Source organism: Mauremys reevesii, linkage group 4, assembly GCF_016161935.1.
Source record: "Mauremys reevesii isolate NIE-2019 linkage group 4, ASM1616193v1, whole genome shotgun sequence".
NCBI lineage: Eukaryota > Metazoa > Chordata > Testudines > Geoemydidae > Mauremys > Mauremys reevesii.
The window spans coordinates 57,554,323-57,565,283 of record NC_052626.1 but is presented as its reverse complement, the minus strand read 5'-3'; positions in this window follow the sequence as shown (position 1 = coordinate 57,565,283).

Genomic DNA, 10,961 nt, shown 5'->3' with positions numbered 1-10,961 from the left:
TTAGCTACAGTCTTAACTTCCTAGAAGGTAGATGGTATGGGTTAAAAAGGGAAATGATAAGGGACTCCATCACGAATGAGGTGGGAGAGGGCTAATGAAACCCTGTGAGCTGTTGGACTGCTCCAATGAATGAAAAAAAATGAGTGTTACTTTGTCAGATGTTCACTGCACTCTGAATATCTAAATGTGAAGAGGGTATGGAGACCAAGAAAAACCTTAATCAGTTCTTTGCATGTCTGCTGGTAATAAAATTCATGCCAAGGCATTAACAAGCTTAGTTACTGTTAACTCAGGTCTGAGCTACTCTTACACACATTTGTTAAAATATAAAGCTCTGACTTACCCTAAACAGAGAAGAAATTCAGGTTTCACATTTCTAGCTTGAGCCATTGTGAGTTAATAAGTACTGTAGATATGTTAGATTCACCCAGAAATGGAGAGGAGACTTCATATCAACACTGTTAGGAATGGCAAGCATCCATTATGGCTGTTAAAACACTCATTGAATTCTGTAGAATAAACAAAATGTAACTCAGGGAGTTACCAGGTGGGCTGCACTTTAGACCCCTTTTAGTCTCTCTTGAATACATTCTTCGGGTAATCGGCCTGGCTTCCTCCACCTCTCCGTAGGGGCACCCTGTAGTTCAATCTCTCTGGGATTGGATCTGTGGGCTGCAGCCCCCATATTTCTCCACCATCATGTAAACATAAAAGGCCCAACACTATTTGACACCTGCAAGAAAACTTCTCTTTGGGAATCGATACCCAGCAGCCAGATTAAAGAGACTCAAAACAGTTTTATCAAAACAAATGTATTGTTTGTTTACCCAACGGTATATAGCAAGCTGGGACAGGTTTTTTTTAAAAGGCCTATACATCTGTTTCTTACCTACACTTTTATCCTTTCATTGCACACGTTAGGTAAATTGTGCTCACCCCAAACATCCCTACTTTTAGGCTGGGAGTGAGACAACCCCCACAGCAGCCTCTGTGAATGGTCAGAGACTCATCTCCAGCTACTACTGCCTACTCAATTCCCCACTTTCTCCCTAGGCTAGAGAGTATCTCCTTTGAGCCTAGATTTGGGCCAGGTAGGTGCACATTCTCCACTTAATACCCTATTGTTTCATGAAGGAATCTTGGTATTCTTTCTGGTACCATATCTTTGCCATTGTTTTGTTTCCTATTTTATCTCCCCCAGTCACATCCTTTGATTTAACTCCTTGCAGTCAAACAAGATAATATCAAGCAGCTAAAATGATGTGCACATCATGTTCATAAAAAGTAATACAGAGCACTCCTTTATTCTCCACAGTGACTTTTCAGGATTCCATACAATTAACCAGGCCAGTATTTGGAATACTATACTTTTGATAATGTTGTTTTGTTCTTACAGTATCTTAACCTCTACCACAGCTATGTGAGTAAGTCATATGTATGAGCTGATTTTTTTTTTTAAAGAATTGCTAAGCACCCACAGCGTTTATTCACTTAAGTGTAGGGTTATCAGATAGCAACTGTGAAAAAACAGGACAGGGTGTGGGTGGTAATAGGCACCTATGTAAGAAAAAGTCCCCAAAAACGGGACTGTCCCATTAAAAATGGGACATCTGGTCACCTTACTTAAATAAGAATTGGGGATGTTCAGCCCTTTTGACAATCTGGCCTATACTTCTTCCATCACTTACATGTTTGTCTATTTCATATACACTATATATTGTCTATCAGACACACACACTACCTTCAGTAAGATAAAGTTAAGGTTGTAAATTGATACCTACTATTTTCCAAAAACATTATTAGACTGTTGTAGTTACTTTAAAACACAGACATATATGCAAATCAGGAAATATGGAGGTTAACTCAAAAACCTGGAACCCAAAAACTATATCAGTTATGATTCCATCACCAACTTTCATTCACTCTTACCCTTTGCTGCTGTCACCACCTCATCTCACTTTAGGATTTTTAGCTATGTGCCTCAGGTTCTCCGTTATCACAGCAAAAATTCTACATACTGCCTTACAATCCTTATATACTAACTCATGCAAGTAATCCAGTTACCCTCACAAGACAGGACTGGGATCTGATGTAAATGAGAAGGGTGGATGTAGTTCATGTGATATTTGGTAAGAATTGTGCAACATAAGACGCCAGTCTTCCTTTCCTCCAGGCTTACAAGGCAGCCCAAATTCCTCCCACTCCATATTCTTCCACCACTCTGAGCTGGAGCACACCTGCTCAGCTCAGTTCCAAACTTCCAACCAAACCTTGTCATTCACCCAAATAAGAAAAAAAATGCTTTCAGAAGAGGCATTCCTGGTGTCCAGAATGACGCCTTAATATCTCAGAATTCTCACCATATGGCTACAAATCAAAACTCTATCATGTTGATATCTTGTTCTAAAAATGTAAATAACACAAGGCAGTGGTGTGTGTTCATTAGTCATTTTACGTTCTCCTGACATGTATTCCTCATGCGTCAACACTAATCTAGAGGCATGAATACAGCATACTGACAGGATGAATGTTATTCCTGGATGTTTACTTAGGTTGTTTTGTTTTTTTATAAATTGGCTTAACTGAAGAAAAAGGGGTGTGTGTGATACTCTTCAACAATATAGTTGTTGCACAATATTTTTAATTATTAACTAAAAATAATGCCCAGAATTTTGAATACTACTTTCAACTATCTATTTTTCCCCTAGTTACTTAACTCGCTGTGCTGATAATGTCACATTTTGGGGTTCATTGGGTGTTTTTTGACTTACCCACTAATATAATATGGAGGATGTTTTCAGCCCAGACTTCCCTCACCTCATTCCTATCTTTTTACTCCCTGCATCTCCAATCATTCCTTTCACATGTTCTTGTCTTCTCTCAACCATCTGGTCAAGCAACCTAGTGCCAGTGTCCATCAGGAGACCATGCCTGAGACTCTAGCAATCATGAATTTCCACTGATGCAGTCACCATAGCTAGGCCTGGTACTTTGGTAACATATGGCTCTGAAACTATAGCAGTGAAGATAAGTTATCTGAGTACTTCAGATTGTTCTTTCCCATATGCATTACTTAGCATTTGTCTGTGATGAATGTCAGCTGTTGTATTGCCTGTCTACCTTTTTTAGATGCATCTGAAGATTATCAAAAGATTATCTTGATTTGACTAAATAAAGTAATTTTGTATCATTCACAAAATTTGCCAGTTCATTCACAAACACACACCACCACCATCTTCCAGGTAATAACACCAGTCCAATAAAGAGCCTTGAGGCAATCCACTAATAACCACCTTCTATTATGGAAACTGACCATTTATTTCTAGTCTTTGCTTTCCACTCTTTCTGTTTCTAAGCCAAGATAGAACTTTCCCTTTCACTCTGGGAATACTCAATGTCCTTTTAACTTCTTTTGAGGGTCTTTATAAAAGACTTTTTTGAAAGTCCATGTAAACTGTTTTTACCAGTTTTTCTTTATCTACAATTTTGCTGATACCTTCAAACAACTATAATAGGTTGCACACATGATTTTCCTTCACAGAAGCTGTGCTAATTTGTCCTTGTCATATTATATTCACCTAGATGAATTACAAATCTATCTTTAATTTTTTTTCAACTGCTTTATTTGATACTGAAGTAAAGTCTGGTCTGTATTTCCCAGTACAACCTATAGAAACCTTTCTTTAAAAAAGAGATACAGTATTGGTTACTCTCCAGCCCTCCAGTATAGTAGCTGGTTTTAATGATAGATTATATATTTTAATTAGCAGTACAGCCACTTTATTTTTATTTTTTTCAGAACTCTTGCATAAACACCTGATTACTGTAACTGAAATTATCAGTTTGTTCCAACATCTCTTCTTTTGATACCACAGTCTCTGACAGTGCCTCATCTTTTTTACTTGCAAAGAATATCTCTGAAGTAGTTATCTCCCCATCTTTCTGTGGTGAAGACTGATACAAAGTTATCTTTTAGCTTCTCTGCAATGTCCTTATCCTGTTTGAATAATAACTCTTAGCACTTTAGATTTTTTTAAACTACTGTACAAACTAAAAATTAATTCTGACAACACTCTTGAACAATAGATAAGTATTATTAGACTAATTAATTTAACAGCTGGGGAAACCGAAACAAAGAGAATTCAAATGAAGGTCTCATAGAAAGTCTGTGGCAGAACCAGAATTAAAACTCATGAATTCCTGTCCTATATGTAATTAGGCTGCACCATAAATTTACAAAGCAAGACTTTACAACAGACTGGTTTGTGACACTGGAAATTCATTAACAAAACTTAAATTCCAAAAAAGACACTGAAGCTGAGTGCAAATACAAAGTTAGTAGTAACTACCCAGAGTTAAAATTGAAAACTGCTCATTTTGTACAGTCGCCACAAAATGAGCCCTCAGGGGAAAGCTACATTGGTATGTCTGTATAAAGTCAGATACCACTTAATAAAGTTTGAAATAGTGAACAGGGAGGCTCTTGGGCTGAAGTCTCCAAATGCAGATGATCAAACAGATGTTACAGCTCTCAGGACTACCAACCATCTGGAAAATTATTATGAAATTGCAAAAGTTAAATGTGAAATACAGGAGTGAAATCCTGTCCCTATTGAAGTCAATGGTAAAACTCTCACTGACTTTAATGGAACCAGGATTTTACCAGAGGACCAGAAAGAATTTCTTATGGTGAACCAGCTTTCAAGTACATTTATATATAGTGGAAACAAGCAGCTGAAAAAAGAGGAGTTTGAACATGACTCAAGCACTACTCATTTCTAAAACAAAATTTGACAAGCTATTAAAAATATAGAGTGACCCAACTTTACAACAGCTTGAAAGAATAATTCTAGATGGATGGCCAATTGAAAAAGTCCAGGTATCTCCAAGCATAAAATGTTATTGGGGCTTTGGAAATGAAACTGGTGCATATGATGGGATCCTGGAACACTGTATCTTAATACCACCCAACATAAAATCAGAAATGCTAAGATTAATCCACAGTGCCCATCTGGATATTGAGAAATATAAGAACACATCACAAGATGAACAATTCTGGCCAGGTATGTACACGTCAACCACAGATAAAGTATTCAAGGGCAAAATCTGCAATAAATTAGAAGGAACAGAATGCAGAAGGAACCCTTGGTCCAAGTTTGTCACAGATGTCTATCTGAATTAAACAAGACAGATTACTTCTTATTAGAATCATAGATCATAGACTTTAAGGTCAGAAGGGACCATTATGATCATCTAGTCTGACCTCCTTCACAACGCAGGCCACAGAATCTCACCCACCCACTCCTGTATCAAACCTGTGTCTGAGCCATTGAAGTCCTCAAATCATGGTTTAAAGACTTCAGGGTACAGAGAATCTTCCAGCAAGTGACCTGTGCCTCACGCTGCAGAGGAAGGCGAAAACCCCCCAGGGCTTCTGCCAATCTCCCCTGGAGGAAAATTCCTTCCCAACCCCAAATATGGCGATCAGCTAAACCCTGAGCATGTGGGCAATACTCACCAGCCAGACACCCTGGAAAGAATTCTCTGTAGTAACTCAGATCCCACCCCATCTAACATCCCATCAAAAGCCATTGGGCATATTTACTGCTAGTAGTCAAAGACTAATTAATTGCCAAAATTAGGCTAGCCCATTATACCATCCTCTCCATAAACTTATCAAGCTTAGTCTTGAAGCAAGATATGTCTTTTGCCCCCACAACTCCCCTTGGAAGGCTGTTCCAGAACTTCACTCCTCTGATGGATAGAAACCTTCATCTTATTTAAAGTCTAAACTTCCTGATAGCCAGTTTATATCCATTTATTCTTGTGTTCACATTGGTACTGAGCTTAAATAATTCCTCTCCCTTCCTGGTATTTATTCCTCTGATATATTTACAGAGAGCAATCATATCTCCCCTCAGCCTTCTTTTGGTTAGGCTAAACAAGCCAAGCTCTTTGAGTCTCCTTTCATAAGACAGGTTTTCCATTCCTCGGATCATCCTACTAGCCCTTCTCTGAACCTGTTCCAGTTTGAATTCATCCTTCTTAAACATGGGAGACCAGAACTGCACACAGTATTCCAGATGAGGTCTCACCAGTGCCTTGTATAACGGTACTAACACCTCCTTATCTCTAGTGGAAATACCTCGCCTGATGCATCCCAAGACCGCATTAGCTTTTTTCATGGCCATATCACATTGGCGGCTCATAGTCATCCTGTTATCAACCAGTACTCTGAGGTCCTTCTCCTCCTCTGTTACTTCCAACTGATGCCTCCCCATCTTATAACAATAGTTCTTGTTATTAATCCCTAAATGCATGACCTTGCACTTTTCACTTTTAAATTTCATCCTATTACTATTACTCCAATTTACAAGGTCATCCGGATCTTCCTGTATGATATCCCAGTTCTTCTCTGTATTGGCAATACCTCCCAGTTTTGTGTCATCTGCAAACTTTATTAGCACACTCCCACTTTTTGTGCCAAGGTCAATAATAAAAAGATTGGTCCCAAAACCAATCCCTGAGGAACTCCACTAGTAACCTCCCTCCAGCCTGACAATTCACCTTTCAGTATGAGCCATTGTAGTCTCCCCTTTAACCAGTTCCTTATCCACCTTTCAATTTTCATATTGATCTCCATCTTTTCCAATTTAGCTAATAATTCCCCATGTGGAACGGTATCAAATGCCTAACTGAAATCGAGGTAAATTAGATCTACTGCATTTCCTTTGTCTAAAAAATCTGTTGCCTTCTCAAAGAAGGAGATCAGGCTGGTTTGGCACGATCTACCTTTTGTAAAACCATGTTGTATTTTGTCCCAATTACCATTGACCTCAATGTCCTTGACTACTTTTTCCTTCAAATTTTTTTCCAAGACATTGCATACTACATATGTCGAACTGACAGGCCTGGATCACCTTTTTCCCCTCTCTTAAAGATAGGAACTATGTTAGCAATTCTCCAGTCATACGGTACAACCCCTGAGTTTACAGATTCATTAAAAATTCTTGCTAATGGGCTTGCAATTTCATGGGCCAGTTAATAGGTTACTAGTCACACTTTAAATTAAGCTGTTGCCCACTACAACACATTGAGTAATGTAATAATAACACACAGTAAATTAGTTAATTTGCCATTGGATTCCAGATGTATTAATAATAGATAATGGCCCATAATACACAACAGTAGCTCATTTCAGCAATTGTCTTCAACCTACCAGTTCAGGCACACCAAATCAAGCCCTTACTATTCACAGACAAATTGGTTAGCAGAAAAGTCCACATGATAAATTGATTTTTACAAAACCCTGGCGATCCATACTTAGCATTGTTAGACTGTCACAACACACTTCACAATGCCACATTGAGATCAACGGTTCAAAGACTTTATGGCCAGAACGATTAACAAAACCTTAGGGCCAAAATCTAACAAGCTTCTTTAGCCAAAGATAATTCACTTCACAGTAGCTGCAAAAGAACTATACATCAGGAAACTGGGACACAAAATATAACACGGAGACTGTCAATTAGTCCTATTGCAAGGGTTAGATTCCAAGCAGAAAGTGGCTGACAAATTCTCACCACCAGAAGCTAGGTTGTATATCTCACATGTCTAAGAACCTGTCCTACAGGAGGAACAGAAGACATCTAAACAAAGCCAAGGAGAACAATGGGTCTATAGTTCTTGAGGACATCCAGAATGTTACTCACAATGCTTGTGCAGGGACAGAAGTAACTCATGCCCACCCAGTCATTGATACTGAAAAGCTCTAGAAGCAGCGAACATAGGCTCTAGGTGGTAGATTATTCAGTGGACAACCCGAATACTGAAAAAAGTACTGTTTTGCAAACAAGAAAGAGTAACGTGATCAGAGAGCTATTGAAGTGGCTTCATTTGCTCTGTTTTTGCCAGAGATTAAGTTTTCATCTGACAGCATGTGATAAAAGTGACACACTGGCATCCTGGTAAGAGCCTGAACTTTATTTCTTCTCCCCAGTCATATGACATGAGCCAGAATTACATAAGGTGACACGTCTTTCACATGGCAGAAATTAGTTTCCGACTCTGATGGTTACTGTAACAATGTAATTTAGTCCAATAAATAGCCCTTGCTGCTTCTCAGGAAAGTGACTGATCCATAATTCTATTATTGTATTTCTGACTAAACCAAAGTACTGACCGAGTAAAGAATTAAACAGTAGGAGTCACAGTCTAACTTGTAGATGGCACAATTCCACTGACTCCCATTGATTTTAATAGCTTTTGGATTGAGCCTTAATTTACCTTAGAAAACAGGATGAGATTTTGTGCTGCTAGAAGAGAGGTGCAGCACAAAATTTGCAATCCAGGGAGGGGTGGAGTTAATGTGGCTTTAAGCCACTTGTGTACTGCCCAGTTCTAAACTGCTCCTAGGATAGAAGCAGCCCTTGGCATAATTTAGCCTAGGGGTTCTCAACCTTTTTCTTTCTGAGTCCGTCCCTGTGTCTCTGCCCCTCTCCCATGCTATAAAAACTCCATGGCCTGCCAGTGCAACAACTGTTTTTCTGCATATAAAAGCCAGGACCAGCATTAGGGTGTAGCAAGCAGGGCAATTGCCCAGGGCCCCATACTACAGGGGTCCCTACAAAGCCAAGTTGCTCAGGCTTCAGCCCCAAGTAGGAGTGCTGGGAGCCCTGGGCTTTAGCCCCACATTGTGGGCTTCAGCTTTCTGCCCTGGATCCCAGCAAGTCTAACACTGGCCATGCTTGGTGGCCCCCCTGAAACCTGCTCACAGACCCCTAGGGGGCCCCAGGCCCCTGGTTGAGAACTGCTGATTTAGACAACCTTAAGGGGGCGCTCCAAATCACAGCAGCCTGTGACTGGGTGCCTACTTGATGCTGACCTGACTCTATGCAATGTATAGTACTACAGTCCCATATTCAAGATACCCCTGCCAGCCACAGCCCGGACATGCCTCCTAATCCAGGGCTTGCAAAAGGATTTTCAGAAGAGTGACTGGGCCTGTTTTCCTCAGTTCCTTTGCGGGAAAATTCTCCCCTGGCTGAAACTGAGGCTTTTAGAGCCTCTGTAGGCTGGTCTGTCCTATTATGTAGCATACAAGATCTGTAAATGGTTTGAGACCCTCACCCAGGGTTTATAATTGAAACACAGACAAATCTTTTACTAAGAGGTAGCACATGCAACACACCATAATAAAGCAGAAAGGATTGCATTTTAATCATCCTGTTAGGATGTAATATATAGTATTATGGTAAGGCCACCTTGTGGCTAAAGACACAAAAGATGTGTGTTATGTACTTTGAACTTGAATGGAACATAAAATTAACATATCATTTAACATACATATGATCAGATGAAAGTGTCAGATTTTTTATATTTTAGGAAATCCAAATTTTAATAGTGAATATATCAGTCTAGCATTATGTGAATCATCATATGCTGTGTCTGTATGAGCAACAACAGAGCAATGTGTTTACATGTGCAATGCACATGCACTTCCACACACTATGATTTTTTGCTTCATAACTGATGCATGATGCATGATGTATTTATTAAATTGCTGCATGTACAATCACTGTCTCTAACAGAGATAATTCTACAGTAGGTACAGGCACATGGGCTTCTCACTAAAGTAAAAAAAATGTTTAAATCCTTTTTTCAAACGTAGCAAGACACACAATACTATTTCCATGCCATGTTTCCAAATCTATCCATTTTGGCTATAGTGTGGTTAGTATGTGATATGGGGTTGGGTTTTTTTTAAACAGAAGGAATCTATTTTTCCTTTCCCTCACCCATACCTCAAAAACTGCTAAAGGTATTTTGAAGTTGAATATTTCAGAAAATTGTGACCACCTCAGAACAGTCTTAGAATAGAAAGCATTTTGCAATCTTATCTATAGCAATTGCTATTTGTTATGAAGAAAATATTAAAATATTCTCTTTTCTGGTTAAATATAGTTGTTTGTTTCCCAAGTGTGTCCAGTCAGAAGAGGGGAAACACTTCCCTTCCTCAAAAACAGAGATGAAGTTAGAGGAAAAAATGGGAGCTGCTGAGGGAAGGGTAAATGTAGAAGACAAGAATGAAGAATGATCCCACTTTGGGAAGTGGCATCAGACAAGGGAGGGATAAAGAATAGTCCTTTCAGAGAGAAATTACTCCACTCTGAAATTTTTTTATGTGGTGCCTGTGTACTATGGTGATTGATGCATTAGAAATGCAAAGATTTGTTTGACTGATACAGAATTTACAAAGAGTTTAGGACTCTAATGTACCTTTTAGGCATAGCAAAGCACTGGACGTAGGTGTATTTTCACATCCCCAGTGAAGAGCTCCAACAGGCTTTGTATAGTATCTGAAACTGGTACACCTACAGGAGCAAACAGGAGCACAGCCCTGTGCGGCCTTTGCAAAGATGAAGCATGCACTCACTCTGCACCTACATAGGTGCTGGAACTATGGATTCTGGAGGTGCTGCCACACTTGAAGTGCTTTCCATTATACACAGGGTCTAGGGTTTGGTTCAATGGCTCGCTCCTGTGCACCCTGGCAGAAATAAAACTAGCTGGAGGAATCTGGTGTTCAGAAGAGCCAAAAGACTATAACTGTGTCTAGACTCTGATATTAACTTGCTGATCTGCTCCTGTTCTTAATTTAAAAGAATGTTAGTGTTAAATGAACACACATATAGCTGCCAGTAGATGGCACAATGATTTTTCTTAATAATAAGTTTAGAGAAATACTGTTAGTAGGCAACTTTTATTATTTCTTTTCCACTATACCACTACCCCAATATAACGCGACCTGATATAACACGAATTCAGATATAACGCGGTAAAGCAGTGCTCCGGGGGGGGGGGGGCTCCGCACTCCAGCAGATCAAAGCAAATTTGATATAACGCAGTTTCACCTATAATACATTAAGATTTTTTGGCTCCTGAGGACAGCATTATATCGG